Source organism: Ranitomeya imitator, chromosome 1 (assembly GCF_032444005.1).
Source record: "Ranitomeya imitator isolate aRanImi1 chromosome 1, aRanImi1.pri, whole genome shotgun sequence".
Lineage (NCBI taxonomy): Eukaryota > Metazoa > Chordata > Amphibia > Anura > Dendrobatidae > Ranitomeya > Ranitomeya imitator.
In genome coordinates, this window is record NC_091282.1 from 753,214,254 (window position 1) to 753,240,140 (window position 25,887).

A 25,887-nucleotide genomic window follows, 5' to 3' on the forward strand; every position below is an offset into this window, starting at 1 on the left:
AGGGAGCGTTAGGCGCAATCCACGGCTACCTCTAGTGTGGTATGATAGGATTAGGGATTGCGGTCAGCAGAGTTCCCACGTCTCAGAGCTCGTCCTATGTTAGTAACTATCAGGTCACTTTGTGTGCTCTTAACTACTAGGTCCATTGTGGTTCTGAATCACCTGCTCATAACAGTACTGGAGGCCTAAAGTACTAATGCTTCTCAATAGAGGGAAAAGAGAAGTTCTGAGACCATTTTTTTTCTTTGCACTGTGTTTTGTCTTTCTTTTCCCCTTTACATCAGGGTGGTTCAGAACACAGGTGTAGACATGGACATTCAAGGTCTGTCCTCTTTGATTGATAATCTCGCTATAAGTGTTCAGAACATTCAGGATTTAGTGGTTCAGAATCCTATGTTAGAACCTAAAATTCCTATTCCTGAGTTATTTTCTGGAGATAGAGCTAAGTTTCTGAATTTCAAAAATAATTGTAAACTATTTCTGGCTTTGAAACCCCGCTCCTCTGGTGACCCAGTTCAACAAGTAAAGATCATTATTTCTTTATTACGTGGCGACACTCAAGACTGGGCATTTTCCCTTGCGCCAGGAGATCCTGCATTATGTGATATTGATGCGTTTTTTTCTGGCGCTCGGGTTGCTTTATGATGAACCTAATTCAGTGGATCAGGCAGGCTCTGTGTTAGGGTCAGGATGAGGTAGAGATATATTGTCAGAAATTTAGGAAGTGGTCTGTGCTCACTCAATGGAATGAATGTGCTCTGGCAGCAATTTTCAGAAAGGGTCTCTCTGAAGCCCTTAAGGATGTCATGGTGGGATTTCCTATGCCTGCTGGTCTGAATGAGTCTATGTCTTTGGCCATTCAGATCGATCAACGCTTACGTGAGCGTAAAACTGTGCACCATTTGGCGGTATTATCTGAGCATAAACCTGAGCCTATGCAATGCAATAGGACTTTGACCAGAGCTGAACGGCAAGAACACAGACGACGGAATGGTCTGTGTTTTTACTGTGGTGATTCCACTCATGCTATCTCCGATTGTCCTAACCGCACTAAGCGGTTCGCTAGCTCTGCCACCATTGGTACGGTACAGTCGAAATTTCTTTTGTCCGTTACTTTGATCTGCTCTTTGTCATCCTATTCTGTCATGGCATTTGTGGATTCAGGCGCTGCCCTGAATTTGATGGACTTGGAGTATGCTAGGCGCTGTGGGTTTTTCTTGGAGCCCTTGCAGTATCCTATTCCATTGAGAGGAATTGATGCTACGCCTTTGGCCAAGAATAAGCCTCAGTACTGGACCCAGCTGACCATGTGCATGGCTCCTGCGCATCAGGAGGATATTTGCTTTTTGGTGTTGCATAATCTGCATGATATGGTCGTGTTGGGGTTGCCATGGCTACAAGTCCATAACCCAGTATTGGATTGGAAATCAATGTCTGTGTCCAGCTGGTGTTGTTAGGGGGTACATGGTGATGTTCCATTTCTGTCTATTTCATCATCCACCCCTTCTGAGGTCCCAGAGTTCTTGTCGGATTACCGGGATGTATTTGATGAGCCCAAGTCCAGTGCCCTACCTCCGCATAGGGATTGTGATTGCGCTATCGATTTGATTCCTGGTAGTAAGTTTCCTAAAGGTCGACTGTTTAATTTGTCTGTGCCTGAGCACGCCGCTATGCGGAGTTACGTAAAGGAATCCTTGGAGAAGGGTCATATTCGCCCGTCGTCGTCGCCGTTGGGAGCAGGGTTCTTTTTTGTGGCCAAGAAGGATGGTTCGCTGAGACCTTGTATTGATTACCGCCTTCTAAATAAAATCACGGTCAAATTTCAGTACCCCTTGCCGCTGCTGTCTGATTTGTTTGCTCGGATTAAGGGGGCTAGTTGGTTCACCAAGATAGATCTTCGTGGTGCGTATAATCTTGTGCGCATTAAACAGGGCGATGAATGGAAAACAGCATTTAATACGCCCGAGGGCCATTTTGAGTACCTGGTTATGCCATTCGGGCTTTCTAATGCTCCATCAGTGTTTCAGTCCTTTATGCATGACATCTTCCGAGAGTACCTGGATAAATTCCTGATTGTATACTTGGATGACATTTTGGTCTTCTCGGATGATTGGGAGTCTCACGTGAAGCAGGTCAGAATGGTGTTCCAGGTCCTGCGTGCGAATTCTTTGTTTGTGAAGGGGTCAAAGTGTCTCTTTGGTGTTCAGAAGGTTTCATTTTTGGGTTTCATTTTTTCCCCTTCTACTATCGAGATGGACCCTGTTAAAGTTCAGGCCATTTATGAGTGGACTCAACCGACATCTCTGAAGAGTCTGCAAAAGTTCCTGGGCTTTGCTAATTTTTATCGTCGCTTCATCAATAATTTTTCTAGTATTGCTAAACCGTTGACTGATTTAACCAAGAAGGGTGCTGATGTGGTCAATTGGTCTTCTGCTGCTGTGGAAGCTTTTCAGGAGTTGAAGCGTCGTTTTTCTTCTGCCCCTGTGTTGTGTCAACCAGATCTTTCGCTCCCGTTCCAGGTCGAGGTTGATGCTTCTGAGATTGGAGCAGGGGCTGTTTTGTCGCAAAGAAGTTCTGATGGCTCGGTGATGAAACCATGCGCCTTCTTTTCCAGGAAGTTTTCGCCTGCTGAGCGTAATTATGATGTTGGCAATTGAGAGTTGCTGGCCATGAAGTGGGCATTCGAGGAGTGGCATCATTGGCTTGAAGGAGCTAAGCATCGCGTGGTGGTCTTGACTGATCATAAGAACTTGACTTATCTCGAGTCTGCCAAATGGTTGAATCCTAGACAGGCTCGTTGGTCGCTGTTTTTCTCCCGTTTTGACTTTGTGGTTTCGTACCTTCCGGGTTCTAAAAATGTGAAGGCGGATGCCCTGTCTAGGAGTTTTGTGCCCGACTCTCCGGGTTTGTCTGAGCTGGCGGGTGTTCTTAAGGAGGGGGTAATTTTGTCTGCCATCTCCCCTGATTTGCGGCGGGTGCTGCAAAAATTTCAGGCTAATGGACCTGACCGTTGCCCAGCGGAGAAACTGTTTGTCCCTGATAAATGGACGAGTAGAGTTATCTCTGAGGTTCATGGTTCGGTGTTGGCTGGTCATCCTGGAATCTTTGGTACCAGAGATTTGGTGGCTAGATCCTTTTGGTGGCCGTCTGTCGCGGGATGTGCGTTCATTTGTGCAGTCCTGTGGGATTTGTGCTCGGGCTAAGCCCTGCTGTTCTCGTGCCAGTGGGTTGCTTTTGCCCTTGCCAGTCCCGAAGAGGCCCTGGACACATATCTCTATGGATTTTATTTCGGATCTCCCCGTCTCTCAAAAAATGTCGGTCATTTGGGTTGTTTGTGATCGCTTCTCGAAGATTGTCCATTTGGTACCCTTGTCTAAATTGCCTTCCTCCTCTGATTTGGTACCATTGTTCTTCCAGCATGTGGTTCGTTTACATGGCATTCCGGAGAACATCGTTTCTGACAGAGGTTCCCAGTTTGTTTCGAGGTTTTGGCGAGCCTTTTGTGCTAGGATGAGCATTGATTTGTCTTTTTACTCGGCTTTCCATCCTCAGACAAATGGCCAGACTGAACAAACCAATCAGACCTTGGAAACATATCTGAGATGTTTTGTTTCTGCCGATCAGGATGATTGGGTGTCTTTTTTGCCTTTGGCTGAGTTTGCCCTTAATAATCGGGCCAGCTCGGCTACTTTGGTATCGCCGTTTTTCTGCAATTCTGGTTTCCATCCTCGTTTCTCTTCAGGGCAGGTTGACTCTTCTGACTGTCCTGGTGTGGATACTGTGGTGGATAGGTTGCAGCAGATTTGGACTCATGTGGTGGACAAATTGACATTGTCTCAGGAGAAGGCTCAACGTTTCGCTAACCGCAGGCGCAGTGTGGGTCCCCAACTTCGTGTTGGGGATTTGGTTTGGTTGTCATCTCGTTATATTCCTATGAAAGTTTCGTCTCCTAAGTTTAAGCCTCGTTTCATTGGTCCGTATAGGATTTCTGAGGTTCTTAATCCTGTGTCTTTTCGTTTGACCCTTCCAGCTTCTTTTTCCATCCATAACGTATTCCATAGGTCATTGTTGCGGAGATACGTGGCACCTGTGGTTCCATCCGTTGATCCTCCTGTCCCGGTTTTGGTTGAGGGGGAGTTGGAGTATATAGTGGAGAAGATTTTGGATTCTCGTATTTCGAGACGGAAACTTCAGTACCTGGTTAAGTGGAAGGGTTATGGTCAGGAAGATAATTCCTGGGTCTTTGCCTCTGATGTTCATGCTGCCGATCTGGTTCGTGCCTTTCATTTGGCTCATCCTGGTCGGTCTGGGGGCTCTGGTGAGGGTTCGGTGACCCCTCCTCAAGGGGGGTACTGTTGTGAATTCTGTGGTCAAGCTCCCTCCTGTGGTCATGAGTGGTACTTCGGCTGGTTCTGTCTATGAGCTTCCGCTGGTGGATGTGAGTGGGGCTGCGGCTTCTGAGTTTCCTTCCTCAGGTGACGAGGTTAAGTCGTTAGGTGCTGCTCTATTTAACTCCACCTAGTTCTTTCATTGTTCCTGGCCTCCAGTCAATGTTCCAGTATTGGTCTGGGTCTCTCCTGGATCGTTCTTGTGGCCTGTCTGCCCTGCATAAGCTAAGTTGCTTGTGTTACTTTTGTTTGCTAAAATCTATTTCATCTCTGTGTTTGTATTTTCATCTTAACTCACAGTCATTATATGTGGGGGGCTGCCTTTTCCTTTGGGGAATTTCTCTGAGGCAAGGTAGACTTATTTTTCTATCTTCAGGGCTAGTTAGTTTCTCAGGCTGTGCCGAGTTGCATAGGGAGCGTTAGGCGCAATCCACGGCTACCTCTAGTGTGGTATGATAGGATTAGGGATTGCGGTCAGCAGAGTTCCCACGTCTCAGAGCTCGTCCTATGTTAGTAACTATCAGGTCACTTTGTGTGCTCTTTACCATTGTGGTTCTGAATCACCTGCTCATAACACTCTAGCACGCCCCAGGCTCTATGTGTTACAGTGTCTCAGGTGTGTGTGGCGGACAGGTAACTTGCAGTTCAGCTGTCCTGCCAGCCTCTGCTATGTGTCTTAGAGTACCACAAAAGCCTCGGTATTCTGGCTACCGGTGATCTGCGCTTCAGAGGGGAAATCGCTCATTCGCAGCTGGTCTCCCCTGATGTCACTCTCCTTTGCTTCGCTCTCCTTCTCTCTCACTGAACAATGTCCTTTCCTTCTGTATGTCTCTTTCCAGGAGCTGTAGTACTTTAGACTACACGGCTCCCTTATATGTTCTTCCAGCCTCAGACTGCTCCAGTCTGCTTCCTGGCACTTTCTGAACCCTTTCCCTCCAGATCCGAATATATTCATAGGGGAGTTCACCCTAAACAGGTTTAGAGCTCCCCCTTCTGGCCTGGAGTGTGAACATGTTGTATGCATTGTTATTACCTGATAAAAGATATCCTTCATCGCTTCCAAACGTAACATCACTCTCCCCGTGACTAAAGCAATGTCACTGTGAAAACCAGGACCCTGGGGCGTCACAAATCCACTATTTTCACTTATACATGTTGCTGTCTTGTGCCATTCCCATTAGTTAAATGTGCTCCTTACTAACAATTTTCCATGTTGTTGCGTGTATGCAATTCTTGACCAGCTGTATGAGGGGGCATACTGTTGTGCTTCGAGATTCTGCACATTCAACATTTGGAAGCCCAGGTCCATAGACAATATTGAAAGGAGTTTGCTGCTCACTGGGGTAGATGTGGAGGAGGATGGTAGCATGGAGCGGCAGGACCGTGAGGCGTCTAGCTGGGTGACAGAAGGTGGGATAGTGGGAAGAGAGTCAACGAGGCTAGTCTTGATCTGGCACACCCTAACAATTGCTAGGTTGGCAGATGAAAGGGGGTGTCGGTATGGGGGTAGCACTGCTGCAACAAGATATGTCCTTTGAAAACCGGGGAGTGTACGTTCCAGTAAGGGAGGAAATAGGAGTTCAGGGCCGACCACACAGGTGCTGGCTCCATTTTTAGAGGAACAGCAAGGGCAATCTGTCACAAAGACAGGGATCGCCAAATCACGCATTGTCTTCATTTCGCTCGAGTTCGGCACATCATTGATCGGGTTGACAGATTACTGGAAGGGCTGGTGAGAACCCAACGGTCGTGGTGCACATCGGCACCAATGACAAACTAAGGGTACGTTTCCATGGTCAGTATTGGCAGCGCTTTGGACGCAGCTCCATCAAAAGCGCTGCCAGCTTTTGTACTCGTGGTGATTCCGCATGTGTTCATTGACCCATTAGGAATCACTGCATCCTATACATAGCACGGTGATATTTATCTTGCGGAGACTGTGCGTCTCCTCAAGATAAATAGACATGCTGCGGTCTAGAAAGACACTCCGCATGTCATGTTACGCAGGGAAGCCGGAGGCGTCACTGCACGCATAGTGGGGATGGGATTTCATAAAATCCCATCCACTATGCTGTAACATCTGGCTGCTGCGGATTGGACGTCCAATCCGCAGCGTTTACTAACCATGGAAACATACCCTTAGAGGTAGATGGAAGGTCCTTAAAGATGATTTTAGAGAATTAGGCTGTAAGTTTAAACACGTTCCTCAAAGTCTTTTACAGTGACAGCGTTACCCAGTATTTTACCTTTTAGTACATAATTGTACCTTATAAGCCAAGTACTATCAGACTATAGAAAAAATTATGAATTAGTACCTCCTCCTGTCACATGTTAGGAGTAAAATTCAGAAGGAAAAAAAGGCTTTTTAACAAAGATATTTGTTGAAGAGGACCTGTCTGCAGGATATTTGATCACTAAGTAAAGAATGAGTTAAACGTCCCTTTATTTTCTGCTTACAGTTATAATATTCTTGAGGCTCTAGGGATAAATGTGATTTTAAGTGCATTGTGGGGTGCATGGACCTCACTCACCAGCTCACATGACATCGCTTATGCCAGAAGACTGGCAGGGGTCACAAAAGCAATGCACCAATGAGAATCAGCTCTGGTCCAGGAGTTGAATGGTAGTGTTTTTTTCAGTTTGAACTTCCCATTCTGTGTCCATACACAATAGATACTAAAGCAATGGGGGAAATCCTTTTAAATAGATATATTACACCTGATGAGGATATTATACTTACATTAAAACTACAAATTAGCATGGCAGTATAATCCTGATATTGAAATTAGCATTTTATGTGTTCTGCTATAGAGTTATAGAGCTCAAGTCAAAGTGCATTCAGTCTCTACCTACACAGCTGGACTGACAGCTGCAGCTTGTGCTTAGTAGTGTGAGATTTCAGCAGCAGCTGGAGGAGTGACACTGAGGAGCTGTTATTCAGGCTAGCAGGGAGAAGAGTCAATAGCAACAAGGAGGAGGAACACTGAGGACCTGTCAGGCTAGCAGGGAGGAGATTCAGCAGCAATGGGAAGGAGAAACACTAAGGAACTGTCAATCTGGCTCGAGATTCAATTTAAACTTTCAAAGATTCTACTGTCATTTTGATGTAGATTTCAAAGTAAGTACATCATTCTCATCAGGTCTAGAAGATCATTTTGCTTTTTTTGGGGTCTGCAATTTGTTTTGTGACATCTGGTGACAGGTCCTGTGATTTTAGTAGCCCAGACACGGATACTGACACTGAGTAGTGTTTTAGTGGTAGTGACCCTGACCGGGCTGCAGCTCCACTACATCTGTAACATGACAATGACAACTATTCTGACTCATGGATATGTAGAACCTAGTGGTGTCTGGATAGACCTTTCTTTTTAGGCGCTTCCATATTCACCTGTACTCACGTTCATACCGATTAATCAGACAGCTTAACTCAGCCACGATCTCATGTAAGAAGACTCCAGGAAAAGAGGGTTGCTTTAACTGAAATTCTTGTATTATGATGAAAGTAGCAGGTAAAAAGGAATATTCAACAGAGGACACGTAGTAGGATGCATACAGATGGAGGAATGATAACAAAATGGAGAATAAAGGCGAGAACAAACATACATCACAGGACTACAGTGAGAGAGTTGGGCCAAAATACAGGGAAAGGCAAACTTCTGCCTAGAAAGAAGGATCGAACACAAGCAATGCAAACATTGAATGATTTCCTAAGTCGTGAGTCATGACAACAACAACGACTGAATTTCAAAGGAAAGGGCTCTGCAAAAAGGTACTATACATGAGGATCCAAGAGCACTGGAGGAACACTTTAGGCTATGTGCACACGTTGCGGATTAGCCTTAGGAATTTCTGGTGTGGATTCTGCCTCTCCTGGCAGAAAATGCAGCTGCGGATTTTGTGCGGAACCGCAGCGTTTTTTGTGCTGCGTTTTTTTTGTGGATTTGCTGCGTTTTTTACCCCTGCGGATTTCTATAATGAAATGGGTACAAAAACGCTGCAGATTCGCAAAAAAGAAGTGACATGCTACTCCTTTTAAACCGCAGCATTTCCGCAGCGGATTTTCCGCAAAGTGTGCACAGCTTTTTTTTTTTCTCATTGATTTACATTGTACTGTAAATCAATTGCGGATCTGCAGCGTCTCTGCACAGCAAAAAACGCTGCGGATCCGGAGAAAATCCGCAACGTGTGCACATACCCTTAAAGGGCCACTGTCACCCCCCTGCAGCTGTTATAAACTAAAAGAGCCACCTTGTGCAGCAGTAATGCCGCATTCTAACAAGGTGGCTCTTTTAGTTTTGTGTTCAGGTATTACTAAAATAAAGCGCTTTGAAACTTTGCAAAAATACCTGTCTTTGTCCACGGAGGCGGGTCCTCAATCCCCAGTTTGAATGGTACTCTGCCGTCACTCACATCTTCAGGGGCTTTCGGCGCCGCCCCCTCCGCGCTGTTTTCTTTTCAAATCCGGCGCCGGCGCTGTGTAAATATTTGTGGGGTAGGCGCAGTAAGCTCTAGCGGTCTGACGTCCCAGCCAGGCTTGGAGACTGCGCCTGTGCTGGCAGTGCGGCCACCCACCTCGGTAATACCTGCCCCGCACTGTGTTATGCATTGTGCACAGTGCGGGGCTAGGATTCCTGGGCATGCGCACTGCGCTTCTCAGCCTGTCACCCATGTCCCCCGCCCCCCGCCTTACAGCGTCTTTATACTGTAATCAGCTGATCGTGCCTCCTCCTTCTCCCACTAGCAGTCCGGGAAAGAACCAACATTGGCAACTTGCCTGCTAGCTGGTGTGTGTTTTTTCTAGGTGTATTCTTTAGGTGTATGGATATGTTACTAAATTGGTGGCGAAATTTACCCAGCGAGAATGAAAGTTATATACTGATGTGGACATAACTTATACCGCACTGTGGATGCATATTGGTTGTTGGGTGGCATTAGACCACACTGTAGAAGAATATATGGGGATATTGGGGAGCATTATGCTGCACATATGCCGTATATTCAGCTGCAGTGTGGTCTAATGCCCCCCAACAACCAATATGCATCCACAATGCGGTATAAGTTATGTCCACATCAGTATATAACTTTCATTCTCGCTGGGTAAATTTCGCCACCAATTTAGTAACAGATTCCATACACCTAAAGAATACACCTAGAAAAAACACACACCAGCTAGCAGGCAAGTTGCCAATGTTGGTTCTTTCCCGGACTGCTAGTGGTAGAAGGAGGAGGCACGATCAGCTGATTACAGTATAAAGATGCTGTAAGGCGGGGGGCGGGGGACCTGGGTGACAGGCTGAGAAGCGCAGTGCGCATGCCCAGGAATCCTAGCCCCGCACTGTGCACAATGCATAACACAGTGCGGGGCAGGGATTACCGAGGTGGGTGGCCGCACTGCCAGCACAGGCGCAGTCTCCAAGCCTGGCTGGGACGTCAGACCGCCAGAGCTTACTGCGCCTGCCCCACAAATATTTACACAGCGCCGGATTTGAAAAGAAAACAGCGTGGAGGGGGCAGCGCCGAAAGCCCCTGAAGATGTGAGTGACGGCAGAGTACCCTTCAAACTGGGGATTGAGGACCCGCCTCCGTGGACAAAGACAGGTATTTTTGCAAAGTTTCAAAGCGCTTTATTTTAGTAATACCTGAACACAAAACTAAAAGAGCCACCTTGTTAGAATGCGGCATTACTGCTGCACAAGGTGGCTCTTTTAGTTTATAACGGCTGCAGGGGGGTGACAGTGGCCCTTTAATGTCTACTAATATTTTTAATTCTGTGAATTTAAAATTGTAAGGGGTAAAACGTTTTTGTCATCCACTTTTAGATGATAATGCCCTATATAATTCTGTCTACAACCTCTACATTACATCAAGCCCGGTCTCTTCCAATGTTTGTCTTAACCTCAGTATTTTTCCCATACCAAAGGAATAAGATATTTCAAGAAATCCCTTTCTCTCTTTTCCAAAGAAAATGATGAGATTCTGTAGCGTGACGGAAGGTGATTGATTTATAGACCTGGCCTATGGGTAGAACCCATAAGGCGGTAGACAATTGATAACTTAGTCTATCAATTAATCATTACTGGTCTCTGGAGAAGATGTATGAAAAACACAAGTCAATTTTTATTTTCCATACGTTCCAATCTGGCTGCCTAATGGGCAAAATCCGAGTGATGTAGACAAGAGATTGAGATAAATCGAATGTGCTTTCACAAAGAAAACTCATCGGGAATGGTCTGATTTCACGGAAACATAATGTGTGTCAATCCCACTTGTCACTTTAACAAGACCTGCCGTGCACACCAGGTTTTACTCTCAAACCCCAATCACAGTAGACGAGGAATCCGTAATGTCCCTATTAGATTAAATACATCTGCAATCACCAGGCAGGAATTTCACAATGTTGGAATGAAACACAACAGCCTGGACTAAATTGTGTCTTTTCTATTTAAGGACAAAATAAGTTGTGTTCCAGCAGTGGAAATAGGGCAAAAAATGCTAATTCCTTTAAGATTACATGGCAAAGAAATATCTGCTGCAAAACTATTGTTAGCTTTTCCTGTCACTAGGAGCAAAAGTACTAAAAAAAAGAGTATAAAGAGATAATAAAAATAATTATTAAAGTCACAAAATAACGACTTTTCATAAAAATTAAAAGAAACCAAAAATCAATAGAGAATTGCGTTTCCACAATTTGGTCGAGTGGCTGTTTAGCAAAACTCAGAAGAGAACTGATTTTTTTGAAGTTTGGGACTGTCAAGGCTGCACAATATGATGTTCAGAGCAAAGATTTTCTTTTATTGATCTCTACATATCTGTTATGTTACTGCCAAGACACAGCTATCGGGTGACCCAGGACCAGGGGCTCCTGCCGTGACCCTACCACAAGGGGGACCCATAGCTCGCCCTATTCCCTGGGATACTTCTGAATGTGAAGATGTCAGAGCCGCCACCCTTGCCTTTTCTCCTGTGTTAGCCCTCCGTCTATTCTCTTCCCCCACCCAGAGGGGAGCTATTGTGCACCACAGTGCACCAACCTGACAAATAAAGCAACACAGCCAAGGGATAACAGAAAACTCCAGACATACAAAATATTCACTCACATATAACAGAGGAATGCACTGGGCTGTGAAGGTAGGGGAATAAACAAAAAACAGAGAAGTGTAAGGAATTACCAAACTTACGGTCACAGATAACTCCTCCAACTCTCCTTCTCATATGAACACCTCTTCTTCCTGAAGCCATTCAACAAATTCTAGCTCTGACATGGATTTGCATCAGAGCACAGATTATGAAGGGAAAGGGAGTGGCTAACTGAGCTCAGCTGCAAGCTCAGAGTTTTCCAACATGGCAAATTAACCCCTGTTCTGCCAAGAGTAATAAACACCATTAAAATGAAGCTTCTTCTAAGCGCCAGAGTAGGAGTAATCAGACGCTGCAGCTCCACACTGTTGTGGTAACCCCGTGACAGTGACATCTGGTTGTATGGAACCTCGAAGCACATCTATTGTGGGGCATGGACCGATGACATTGGTGCAGCTAGGAGACGGAGAACTTTAATCACAGGAACCAACAAAGCAAAGTTGAAGCAATGGTAATGGGTGTAATAGGGGGTGGGTAGATTCAGCATTGAGGAATCCGTGAAACAGAAATGAGTATCTCAGGAGATTCAAGGGCAGAGCTGCTCCAGTGAAATAACAGAGGTAACTCAACATTGACGGTGCGAATAAGCTAGGCCAAATTACGCAAAAAGTTTTAGGACAGAACTTGCCTATTGGAAAAACAGAGTTAATTCAGTGATGGAGCACATCTGAGTTCACAGCAGAATTTAATACAGGGTTGGTACATTGTTATAGCAGGGCTAGGTGTGTCAGAGAGTCTAATGTAGAGATGGCACAACTTAAGGTGAGCTGAATTTGTTGGTTTCTGAGACAAGAAGCAGTCCATGTAGCATGGATGCCAAATACTTAAATACTCAGGTGGCATGCCTCTAAGCTGGCTTATTGGATCTGAAATCATAAAGCACATTGGGCTGCCATGACAGAGGAACAGAGGCAGAACAAGGATGTGTTGCTTGGCACAGGAGTCAGCATGGGTGAGTAACAATATACTTTACCTCTAATCCTAGATTAAAGGGAATCTGTCACCCCAAAATTCACCTATAAGCTAAGGCCACCGGCATCATGGGCTTATCTAAAGCATTCTGTAATGCTGTAGATAAGCCCCCGACGTAACCTGAAAGATAAGAAAAACAAGTTAGATTATACTCAACCAGGGGCGGTCCCGGTTCGGGTCCGATGGGTGTCGCGGTCCGGGTCCGGCGCCTCCCATCTTCATAAGATGACGTCCTCTTCTTGTCTTCACACTGCAGCTCTGGCACAGGCGTACTTTGTCTGCCCTGTTGAGGTCAGAGCAAAGTACTGCAGTGCGCAGGTGCTGAGCCTCTTTGACCTTTCCCGGCGCCTGCGCACTGCAGTACTTTGCTCTGCCCTCAACAGGGCAGACAAAGTATGCCTGCGCCGGAGCCGCAGCAGGAAGAAAAGAAAAGGACGTCATCGTATGAAGATGGGAGGTGCCTGACCCGGACCGCGACGCCCATCGGACCGGACCGCTCCGGGACCGTCCGCCCCTGGGTGAGTATAATATAACCTGTTTTTCTTATCTTGCAGGTTACATCGGCGGGCTTATCTACAGCATTACAGAATGCTGCAGATAAGCCTCTGATGGCGGTGGCCTTAGCTTATATGTGAATTTTGGAGTGACAGATACCCTTTAAAATTCGAGCTATGGGGTGCAGTAATACATATGCAATAAGCTCCCCCTAGTGTTGACAATAGGCATCCATAATTTTATTACTTTGTGGAGGGGCTCTTTGACAAATGCTCAAACTTAATGGTTCCCTTTACTAAAATAGGGGCATATAAAGAAAAAAAGAAAGCACAAAAGCACTGAGTCAGTTCTATGAATTTTGGGGTACAATGACTTGACTTATCACCAGCAGGTGATCCCCTTTGTTTTGTAGTGGGATCCTGCTTCTCTTATGTAAGCCAATGGCACAGACCCCTCACTTGAAAAAAAGAGCCATACCGGTGTAAGGAGACTTATAGGTCATGCAATGGTACTCATAGTAACATAGTAACATAGTTAGTAAGGCCGAAAAAAGACATTTGTCCATCCAGTTCAGCCTATATTCCATCATAATAAATCCCCAGATCTACGTCCTTCTACAGAACCTAATAATTGTATGATACAATATTGTTCTGCTCCAGGAAGACATCCAGGCCTCTCTTGAACCCCTCGACTGAGTTCGCCATCACCACCTCCTCAGGCAAGCAATTCCAGATTCTCACTGCCCTAACAGTAAAGAATCCTCTTCTATGCTGGTGGAAAAACCTTCTCTCCTCCAGACGCAAAGAATGCCCCCTTGTGCCCGTCACCTTCCTTGGTATAAACAGATCCTCAGCGAGATATTTGTATTGTCCCCTTATATACTTATACATGGTTATTACATCGCCCCTCAGTCGTCTTTTTTCTAGACTAAATAATCCTAATTTCGCTAATCTATCTGGGTATTGTAGTTCTCCCATCCCCTTTATTAATTTTGTTGCCCTTCTTTGTACTCTCTCTAGTTCCATTATATCCTTCCTGAGCACCGGTGCCCAAAACTGGACACAGTACTCCATGTGCGGTCTAACTAGATATTTGTACAGAGGCAGTATAATGCTCTCATCATGTGTATCCAGACCTCTTTTAATGCACCCCATGATCCTGTTTGCCTTGGCAGCTGCTGCCTGGCACTGGCTGCTCCAGGTAAGTTTATCATTAACTAGGATCCCCAAGTCCTTCTCCCTGTCAGATTTACCCAGTGGTTTCCCATTCAGTGTGTAATGGTGATATTGATTCCTTCTTCCCATGTGTATAACCTTACATTTATCATTGTTAAACCTCATCTGCCACCTTTCAGCCCAAGTTTCCAACTTATCCAGATCCATCTGTAGGAGAATACTATCTTCTCTTGTATTAACTGCTTTACTAACTACTCCAGGAAGTAGAAAAATTGATAACGTTTTCTTAATCATTTGATGGTGTGGAAGGGAAAGAGCCTGTTGACTTTTATCTGTGTTAATTTTTTTTTCAGCTCTTTTTACACAGGCAAACTGCAAACTAATTGTGTGAGAGAACTATAGAGCCGATTAAACAGAATGCTGGAGTTAATGTCATTCTCACCCTGACTCGGCACATGGCGAAACACTTGACAAAGCCGTTTACAAAGCTATGTTCTCAATTAGGAATGCGCTTATCGTTCGCCGCTATATTTGTATATTAAATAACTTAGGAAAAGAGAATTAATAAAATAATTGTTGCATTAATGAATGACATAATTGTTCCATGCCTGAATGGCGGCCCATAGAGATTGCTCGCACATTGACCTGTCCTTGTACTCGGGAACATTTTTGTCTATGTGAACAATATTCCTCGTAACTATAACGAGTTGACTCGTGCGTGACATCAGGGCTCCGGAGACGGCGAGGACTCGTCTCTTTCCTGGCTCAGGTGAAGCTGGCAAACTGCTGGACTTGACTCAATAGACGCACAGCAGATGTTCACTCTGGCACCAGATATCTGAAATGATTGTAGGTCGGGACTGAAAAGTACAAATTCAGCAAGAAGTGCCCAGAAATAATATAGTTGAGTGGGTATAAATGGATGATTTTATTGGTGCACGCAGGACTGCCTGGCAGCTGTTTGGCTTGGGACACATGAATAGCAATGGCCGCCATCCAGAACATATCTAACTTCCATTTTTGTTGCATTTGCTAAAGGGAAAAACGTCTAACTGCTGCAGAACATCTTGGAAAATGTTCATGGTGACAAACGTTTGTGAGTTATAATGAACCTATGGAATATCTAAATAGAAGTATAAGAAGGACCAAATGACATATTTTAGGATCATAACCTACTAAAATGTCATCTTAAAAACGGACCATAATCAGATTTGGGAGGACTGAGGATGGCCTCAGAGGGAGTATGACATCAGTATGGTTACATTTGGATTTTTCTATACATAGGTTGTCAGACTACAGTATATAGCAGAGAAAAAGGACTAAGCTACATTTTGTATCGTTACCAACTAGCCTGGATTTCCTGGGTCTTATGAGTTGGAAGGGGGGATGGTTTATGTAAGCACCTCCCAAAAGAGGGTGAACTGGATTGGACCAAGTGGCTTGACTTATAATTATGAATATTTCTCCATAAATGTGACATCTCAGGGTTGGAAAACTAAACCCCTAAAAATCAAGAAAGGCTTTTAAACTAGTGGATAACAGGACGTGGGGCAATTAAATGGTCATCCAGCACCCTAATTATAAATATAGTTCTTTCTCCACTTATGAGACACTTTTTCTCCTCCCCCTGCCTCCTGAACTCATTTTTCACTCTGAAAAACTGCTAAATTCTGTTCTTCTTGGCAAAAGATGGACTTCCATCTTACTGAGGGAACAGATTACAGCTGACATTTGAAATCTATGAACAGGGTATCGGTTTAGGAGAAGAATGAATAGGAGTCACAGATTATACTTCTTTCTCCACTTAGGAGCCATTTCTCCTCCTCCTATTGCCTCCTGAACTTATTTTTCTCTTTGAAAACTGCTAAAAACTATCCCTCTTTGGACAAGATTGATTGCCAGCTCACTGAGGGATCAGATTACTGCTGCTATTTGAAATCTATGAACAGGGTACCAGTCTAGGAGAAGAATGAAAAGGAGGCACAGATTATGCTTTTTTTCACCTCTTAAGAGCCATTTCTTCTCCTCCTACCTACCTCCTGACCTAATTTTTCACTCTAAAAGCTGCTAAAATCTGTCCTTCTCGACACATGATGGACTGCCAACTCACTGTGAAATCAGATTACATCTGCCATTTGAAATATGTGAACAGGGTTGGGGTTTAAGAGAAGAGTGAAAAAGGAGGCATAGATACAGTACAAACAGACTATGCTGCTGCTTTCTAGTAAACTAGTACCTAGTCTTAAAGGGAACCTGTCACCCCGAAAATCGCGGGTGAGGTAAGCCCACCGGCATCAGGGGCTTATCTGCAGCATTCTGTAATGCTGTAGATAAGCCCCCGATGTTACCTGAAAAAGGAGAAAAAGACGTTATATTATACTCACCCAGGGGTGGTCCCGCTGCTGGTCAGGTCGGATGGGCGTCTCTGGTCCGCTGCGGCGCCTCCCATCTTCATTACAAGACGTCCTCTTCTCATCTTCAGCCAGGCGTACTTTGCTCTGCCCTGTTGAGGGCAGACAAAGTACTGCAGTGCGCAGGCGCCGGGCCTCTGACCTTTCCGGCGCCTGCGCACTGCAGTACTATCCTCTGCCCTCAAGAGGGCAGAGCAAAGTACGCCTGCGCCGGAGCCGTGGCTGAAGATCAGAAGAGGACGTCTTGTAATGAAGATGGGAGGCGCAGCAGCGGACCAGAGACGCCCATCCGACCTGACCAGCAGCGGGACCGCCCCTGGGTGAGTATAATATAACGTCTTTTTCTCCTTTTTCAGGTAACATCGGGGGCTTATCTACAGCATTACAGAATGCTGCAGATAAGCCCCTGATGCCGGTGGGCTTACCTCACCCGCGATTTTCGGGGTGACAGGTTCCCTTTAAATCAAGGAAAGATGCTGTCCAAGACTTTGATACTAATGGCGTATAAGTTATCAAAATCAGATAGGTGGATGTCTCATCCGACACAAACAGTGGATAGAGCTGGAACACTACAGCTCAATACACTCTGTGTGGATGGTTTACTGGAACTGGTGTAGTGCTCGGTACTGCAGTTCAGCTACTATTTAAGTGAATGGGTAGCTCAGTTGTAGTATCCGAGGCTTACCATTATATAGTGTATGGAGATGAGTGGATTGCTTTGCACAACCCAAACTCATGGGCCAGGTCAGTGCTCTCAAGCCGTCGACAGGAGCTGCACGAATTTTCTGACCCTGGGGAATCCCAGCAGGCTCAGCTTATGATTAGCTGGGCTGGCAAGGCGTCATCTGCAAACCGCACAGATGACATCACACAAAATTAAGCACAGTACCAGGGGACCCAGAAGCTCAGAAAATTAGCACAGCTCTGGTCCATGGCCAGAGAGCACTTATCTGGACTGTGGATGGGGGTTGCACAATGTGATCCACTCATCTCTACTACCATTAGGATAGACTGTAAAAGCCCAGAATAACCCATTTAAGCCTCAAGAAACCCAATAACTCATCCTTTCACCCCTCTACCATGCAAGTACTGATACTGGGAGTTTTAGGAGGGCAACCAGGGCTGATATTTTATTTTAAAGAATATGGAGCTTTTGGGGCAGAGTGATAGTTCAAGTCTGCCATATCTTGTCCCCTTCTGAACATCCAAAAAGAGCAATAGCGTAACCTTATGGTACATAGGTAGTAAAAGCTACACCTTTTTTTTAAAGAGACTGTCCCATAAACAACATTTATCACCTACCCACAGGACAGATGATTGAAGTTTGGCTGATCATAAGAACAGGGGGCATGAGGTTTTAGTGGTCTTGTGAAATCACCATTTCTTTAGAAAGTGAATAGAGCAGTAGTTGCACATGCGCACTAAAGCTCCTGGGACTTTGGAACTCATGATTGCTAGGACCGCTAGCGATTACACAATTATCCCCCATTCATGGACAACCCCTTAAACACTAGAAAATAATGTGACATTGATCAAGCCATCTTTTTGGGGATATTCATGGCACCGTTATAAATCATTAGCATCGAAGATGTTCTACCGGAGCTGGAAGAAAAGTGACAGAAGGTAAAAGCTGAGCAATATTCCGTTTAGCAGATGTGCAACTTCTATGAAATGGCGGTAAATCATAGGGAAACATATAAAGGCAGCACAAATGCATGTCTTCATCTTGGCTCCGAGCGCTGACAGACAGATGGACACGAGCCATTTGGATCAAGTTTGTAGTCACCAGGATTCTTTGTAAATATCAACAAACAACAAAGTAATAGTTCCCTTTCTTCTAGCACATTACACATTGTGTTTAGACTGATTTTTTTATGTATTGCTGCCAAAACCACACATCTCCGTGTACAGAATTAGGCAATGACGGTGGTTTTCTTATACTGATCGCTAGATTGCAATTTGTAATTTTTTTAGCTTTGTGTTTGTGTAATTACTATAGGCTGCAGATGTATTGAGGACCCAGCAATCAGTTGTAATCTCTGAGAAAAGCAGCAGCAAGTGCTTAATTTTCCTACAGCGCCACCACAGGGGAACTGAAGTATTGCACAATTCTCATTAAAAATCAAAAGACTTTTTGTGTAATGCATAGACGCAGGGGTTCCTCCAAAACAAGAGGTGCCTATTACAGTCATTATCTACTCTATCTACAGATGATAGGTTTTACCTATCCGAGGTTCACAGTCCAAGTACGGACCATGAGGTAGCAAGTGGCCATAGGTCTCCTGACCCCAACTTAACTGCCTTTTATATGTCTCTGATGCCACTGAGGTTGGGTCAGGAGATCCGAGGCCCATCTATATACATCGCGGACCATACATGGATTTAGGGTTCTCTAAAATTTTCTATCATGATAAATTGAAACATAAAAAGTTATTGTCCATGGCATACATTCTGGATATGCACAAATCAAAGGGAAAATGTGAACACCATATTAGTACCTAGATGCATGTCTTCGACCTCTTAGATTTGGTTGGGAATGAAGGTTGGGTACAGTTTGCAGATTATTACACAGGGTCAGGACCTTCCAAGACCAGATGGCAAAACTAATTTCCCTCTTCCAAATCCTTAACATCCTGTTTTTTAGGCAGGAGAGAGCTGTTTTCTTTAGGACTTTTACGTCTAATGGTTTTATTGCATTACTGGAAGGAATGGACCTCATGCAGATTTAATTTTCCCTCACGGAAGGGTATAAGGGGTAGCCTGTGCAGGGCCACCTTTAATTTAGCTATGCCATTCTCTGACCATTACATTTTGATCACCCATAGGTAGTAGTCAGTGAACTTACTGGTGGCTTGATTGCCTCCCTATCTCTTCCACCACACCAGGTAATCTGTAGAGCTGACCTGTCATCTTTTTCAATAGGACATGCTTGGTATTGTAGCAAACGATGGCATATTCCTATAATATGCCCTTAGTTTATCATTGGTGGGCGTCCGACTCATCCTGATATAATGCTGACTCGTCTTTTAAATTTTCTCCTACATGGCTTTGCTGCCCAGCCACCAAGGAACTGCTTGAACTGCTGTCAGCCCCATTGGCCCAGCAAGCAGTCCATGGAGACAGGGAACTGTAGCCAGACCCATTGCTCCCAGTCAACAGGAAGTGGGGAAAGGGAACTACAGCCAGCCCAATTCATTGTCACGATCAGTAAAAGTCTTAGAGATATGACACCCATGATTTTAAAGTAATGGCATATCCTAGTAATAGAGTTCCAATCATTCAGACCCCCACCGATCATAAAGTGTTGGCATATCCTATTATTAAAGGGGTTGTTCCACGAATGAAAGTTGATTTTAATCCATAGATCTTGGAATAATAATTATTTCCACAATTGGATGTGTTTAAATAAAATGTTCCTGTGCTGAGATAATCTTATAAATGTGCCTCTGCTGTGTACTGTGTAATGGCTGTGTCTGACCGTACAGGAACATGGTCTGGTCATGCCATAGTTCCTGGGTAGGGGAGGATGCAAAAGAGAGTATACAGATAATACAGGATGGTATCGCAGCTGATTCTTTCTTTGAAGTAAAACGTTTAAAAACAGGCAGGGAAATGTTTTACCTCACAGTAAGAATCAGCTGTTATCCAGTGCTGTCCTGTCAGTATATTCTTTGCTACCTTCCCTGCCCAGGATCTGAGGTATGACCAGACCATGATCCTGCGCGGTCAGACATAGCCATTACATAGTGTTAGCACCACATCGGATCCCTACTTTGACAGGCAGGGTCTCCGGCATGCCACTTCCTTCACGTGTGCTGCGGTCGGTTCTCCCCTTTTTCATGCTCCGCATGCATGCAGCAGAACTTCCAGCCGGGACTCTAACCATATCCTTAGTGTATACCCGCACATGCTCCCACCCTCTTAAAGGGCCAGCGAATGCACTTGCTATTTCCTCCCCATCCAATGGCTGTGGGGCAGTATGTATATATTGCGTCCTCCCCATTGGGGAGGTGCCTGAGCAACCTTCTTGTTCTGCAGTCTAAGTTGCTTAAGGTTCTGTACCAGTCCTTGCTGCACTCTGCTGCAGATATTGCCTTCTGCACTCTGCTGCAGATCCTGCCTGCTGCACTCTGCTGCAGATCCTGCATGCTACACACTGATACGAACTCTGCCTGCTGCACTCTGATAGTTACTCTGCTTGCTGCACCATCCAGTCTGTCCTTCCAGGTCCAGCGGCCGAGCATCCATTGGTCTGTACTGGAGTGGCACCTGGCGTGCATTGGGAGTCAAGCCTAACCTCATCATCAGAGGCTCTAGTGAACAGTCCGGTGCTTGCTTAGTCACGTCCCTCAAGGCTCTCCACGGTCCGAGGCACATTGGTTCCACAACCATGCCTGTGACAGTTTGCTCAGGCCATGGACATTGCTGGATCCCGGATCCCATTGGGTCAGACCATGTACCAAGAGCTCTGCCAACAGAAAAGCATACAGGAAAAACTGTCTATGCAGTTGCAGTCCCTGACTACCAAGTTGGAGGCCTTAAACATCTCTCCAAAGTCTCCCCATGTTCATGCAGCCATGTCTTTTCCAGAGACTTCCCAGTCAGGATAGTCTTCTATGTTCTTCCTCACATGTCTCAGGCCTTTCTCTTAGGTCTACCAGAGCAACTGGAGAGGTGCTCCGCTGGGGACATTCCTGTCATGAGAAACGTCTGGTTCCAGTCCGTCAGGCTAAGGTTATGTCTTCTCCAGCATCCTGCCCGGTTTGCCTTCTGCATATTGGTCCTTTGCCAATGTATTTGACAAAAAGGAGACAGACTGTCCTATCGACTTAATTCCCAGATCTACACCCCCTAGAGGTTGAATTTACCCTCTGTCTCCAGCCGAGACTCAAGCTATGTCGGACTACATTCGGGAGAAATTGGCCAGGGGGTTCATTCAGAAGTCCTCTTTTCCTGCTGGGGCTGGGTTGTTCTTCATTAAAAAGAAAGACGGGTCACTTCGACCCTGTATGGACTATTAGAGCCTCAACCAGATCACAGTGAAAAATAAATACCCTATCCCATTGATCCCTGAGTTGTTTGACCGATTAAGAGGTGCCAGGATCTTGACCAAGTTAGATTTAAGGGGCACCTACAATCTAATCTGCATTTGCCAGGGAGACTAATGGAAGCTGGCTTTCAACAGCAAGGACAGACATTATGAATACCAAGTGATGCCCTTCGGTCTCAGTAATGCACCGGCAGTTTTTCAAGCGTTAGTCAATGATATCTTCCATGACCTGCTTTATTCCTGCGTTGTGTATCTGGACGATATACTTTTCCCAGATCTGGCCTCCCACAGACAAGTGTGGCACCCCAGGAATTCGGGTACCACAGTGATGCTGCCTTCCTCTCGAGGAGAGTAGTGCCATGCCTGGAGACAGGAGAGATCCCTTTGGCAGGTAATCTTACATGCAACATATTTTGACTCCAGGCCAGAGGGGGGAGCTCTAAACCTGGTTTTAGAGGAGCTTCCCTGAATATACATCCTGGTCTGGAGGAGGAGTTAGACAGTCTGGTGCAGACAAGAGACAGGGAAGAAGCACAGAGGAACAGAGGAACTAGAGGAGGCTGCGATTGGGCCTCTCAAAGCTGAGCGCAGAAACTGGGCACTGGGAGCCCAAGGTTGTGGGCAACTCCAAGTCCCACAGCAGTATCGGAGGGCAGAGAGCTGAAAGTAACCTGCCCACATAAAACCTGAGGTACAGCAGCATTCCATAGCCTGGAGTCACCGTATAAAGAGACCCCAGAGAAATGGCTCAAGCTGCCTACCAAGCAGGCACTGTCCCAGGACAAGAGAGAATGAGCACCTTGTTAGGACACTACAGGCAGCAAGGCACTAATAGACCAGCGCAAAGTGGAAGGCTCCCAAACTGTCCTGTCAAAGGGGTTTCCACCTGTCTTCAGGCTGCCTGGACACCACCCACACCTGTTGCCAGTACCCTGGACTGAGGCTGACTACAACAACAGTAAACCAGGTAAAGACTGCAACCCTTGTCCTCTGTTTATTTACCAGCAACCCATCCTTGCCCACTACACTGGGAGCCCTGGGAAGTGGACCCTGCTTCACCTGTGGGAAGCGTCACCATCTATGCTGTAGCAACATCACCCCAGAGGACCCCTTTAAGCAACGTCGGTCTCCTCTGACCGAGAACCACCAGTGGCATCATGAATACAAACTTTATTAAACCCTTTAAAGACTTTCCCCTTTTACTTGAGGGCCCAGGTCGCTGCCACTGTGACCACCCCTTTAATTGCGACTGGACCCGGTACCGAGTATCCCCATTGCCCTGGTGGGCGACTAACAAGCAATTCGGCACGTTCTTCAGCGTCTTAGTGAGAACCAACTCTATGCAACATATGAAAAATGCATTTTTGAACAGTCTTCCCTTCTTGGGTAACATTATCTCAGATACCTCATTATCATTATCTCAGATACCAGACTAAGGATGGATCCTGAGAAAGTCTCTTTCATCCTTAGATGGCCGCTGCTGCCCATTGGAGTCAAAGGAATCCAGAGATTCCTTGGATTTGCTAACTATTATCAACAATTCATTCCTCACTTCTCCACTCTAACCGCTCCTATCTCTGCTTTGACCCGAAAAGGAAATCCGTACAATGCAGAACCGGAGCAGTGGAAAAGGACCGTTTAAGAGAGCGGATAGCCTCCCCAGCCTCGGAGGACCAGTTCCTTGGGTCGGCTCCTTTTTGGGTCATAGCAGAGATAAGAGCAGTTAGAGTGGAGAAGGAAGATTTCTGAGTGAGCACAGCTCCAGCCCCTAACAAAGATGCATCCACATCTATGAAGAAAGAAATCTTCCTTGGGTCGCTGCGTGTCCTGTGGTTTCTTCTCTAAGGCCTTCTCTGCTCCAGAGCATAACTGCTCCATTGGTGATCGAGAGTTTCTTGACATTAAGATGGCTTTGGAGGAGTGGCATTATCTGTTGAAGGGCGCAGTCTATCCAGTGGTTATCTACACGTAACATAAGAACCTGGCGTACCTCCAGTCTGCCCAGAGACTTAATACACGCAACTTTAACTTTTTGTTGCATTTTAGGTCCGGTAACAAGAATGTCAGAGCCGATGCCCTCTCTTGCTCTTTTCTGGCCAGGGACCAAGAGGAGGATCCTCAATTTATCATTGAACCATCCAAGATGGTCACTGTTGCTCCAGTCAGACTGTCGTGAATTCCCCTAAGAAAAACCATTGTGGTTGATTCCGAGAAGGAGCGAGTTTTGTCATGGGACCACTCGTCCAAGGTGGCTGGTCACTCGGGACAAAGGAAGACACTACAATTGATTTCTCACCACAATACTGGTGGCCATCCATGAGGAGGGAGATCTATGCTTACGTGGCTGCTTGTCCGATTTTTGACTTCCTACTGGTTCTCTCATGCCGTTACTCATGCCATCTGGTCCATGGCAGCACATAGCAATTGACTTCATTACAGATTTTCCAGAATCCGACGGTTGCACCCTCATCTGGGTAGTTGTGGATCACTTCTCCAAAATGGTGCATTTTACCCCGCTGTCTGCTCTTCTGTCTGCTCCTGAACTGTCTGACAGCTTCATCAAACATATTTTCCACCTGCACGGACTTCCTCGTCACATTGTGTCCGATCGAGGTTCGCAGTTCACTTCCAGATTCTGGCGAGCTCTCTGTAAACATCTGGATATCGTCTTGAACTTCTCCTCGTCCTATCACCCTTGGTCCAGTGGGCAAGTGGAGCATGTCAACCAGGTCATGGGCCACTACCTGTGACACTTCCATCAATGCCCACCACAACTGTTGGGTGAAATTACTTCCTTGGGCTGAGTTCTCATATAACTATCATGCTGGTGAAGCCTCGGGAGAATCTCCTTTCTACAGTGTGTTCGGTCGGCAACCCGAGGTTCCTCTTCCAGTGACGGTTCCTTCTGGTGATCCTGCGGCCGATGTCCTCTCCAAGGATTTTGTAAAATTGTGGGAGGATACCAAAGCCACTTTAGAAGCATCCTCTGCCCTTATGAAGAGACATGCAGACAAAAGGCACCTGGATCCTTCGTGCTTCTGCCCCGGCAACAAGATATGGCTCTCGTCAAGGTATGGCCGACTGAAGGTTCCCTCTTACAAGTTGGGTCCTCGTTTTATCGGACCTTTCGAGGTGCTGAAAAGGATCAATGAGGTCTGCTATAAACTGAAGTTGCCTCCTTCATTACGGATTCCAAATTCAATTCATGTCTCTCTGCTGAAGCCGGTCATCCTGAGCCCTTTTTTCAAGGATCCCAGTACCACGCCCATGCCAACTGCCTCAGATGACATTTAAGAGATGCAGAACATCTTGTTCATGAAAAGGGTGAGAGGCAAGACCTTCTTACTTGCTGACTGGAAGGGGTTTGGTCCCGAGGAGAGATCCTGGGAGCCTAAGGAGAACATTTATACTTCCATTCTTCTCCGGAACTTTCTTGATGGCTTGAAAAGGAGCAGGAGTAAAGGGGGGGGGGGGTACTGTTAGCACCACACCGGATCCATGCTCTGACAGGAAGGGCCTCCGGCGTGTCACTTCACTCACCCGCGCCGCGGTCATTTCTCCCTTTTCCTGTGCTCTGCATGCTTCCAGCAGAGCTTCCAGCTGGGCTCTAGCCATGTCCTTAGAGCATGCTCTCCCGCCCTCTTAAAGGGCCAGCTCATGCACTTACTGTTTCCTCCCCAGCCAATGGCTGTGGGGCAGTATGTATAAATTGCTTCCCCCCACTGGGGAGATGCCTGAGCAATCTTCCTGTTCTGCAGTCTAAGTGGCGTAAGGTTCCGTACCAGTCCTTGCTGCACTCTGGTGCAGATCCTGCCTGCTGCACTCTGGTGCAGATCCTGCCTGCTGCACTATGGTGCAAATCCTGCCTGCTGCGCTCTGATATGAACTCCGCCTGCTGCAGTCTGATACGAACTCTGCCTGCCGCACCATCCAGTCTGTCCTTCAGGGTCCAGCTACCGAGCGTCCGTTGGTCTGTCCTGGAGTGGCACCTGGCGTGCATTGGGAGTCAAGCCTAACCTCACCATCAGAGGCTCTAGTGAACAGTCCGGAGCTCGCTTAGTCACGCCCCTCCAGGCTCTCCGCTGTCCGAGGCACAGTGGTTCCACAACAACATCCGTGACACATAGCACACGGCAGGGGCACCTTTATAAGATTATCTCAGCACAGGAACATTTAAACACATCAAATTGTGGAAATTATTGTTATTCCAAGATCTAGTAATTAAAATCAACTTTTTTTTATAGGGAAAACCCATTTGA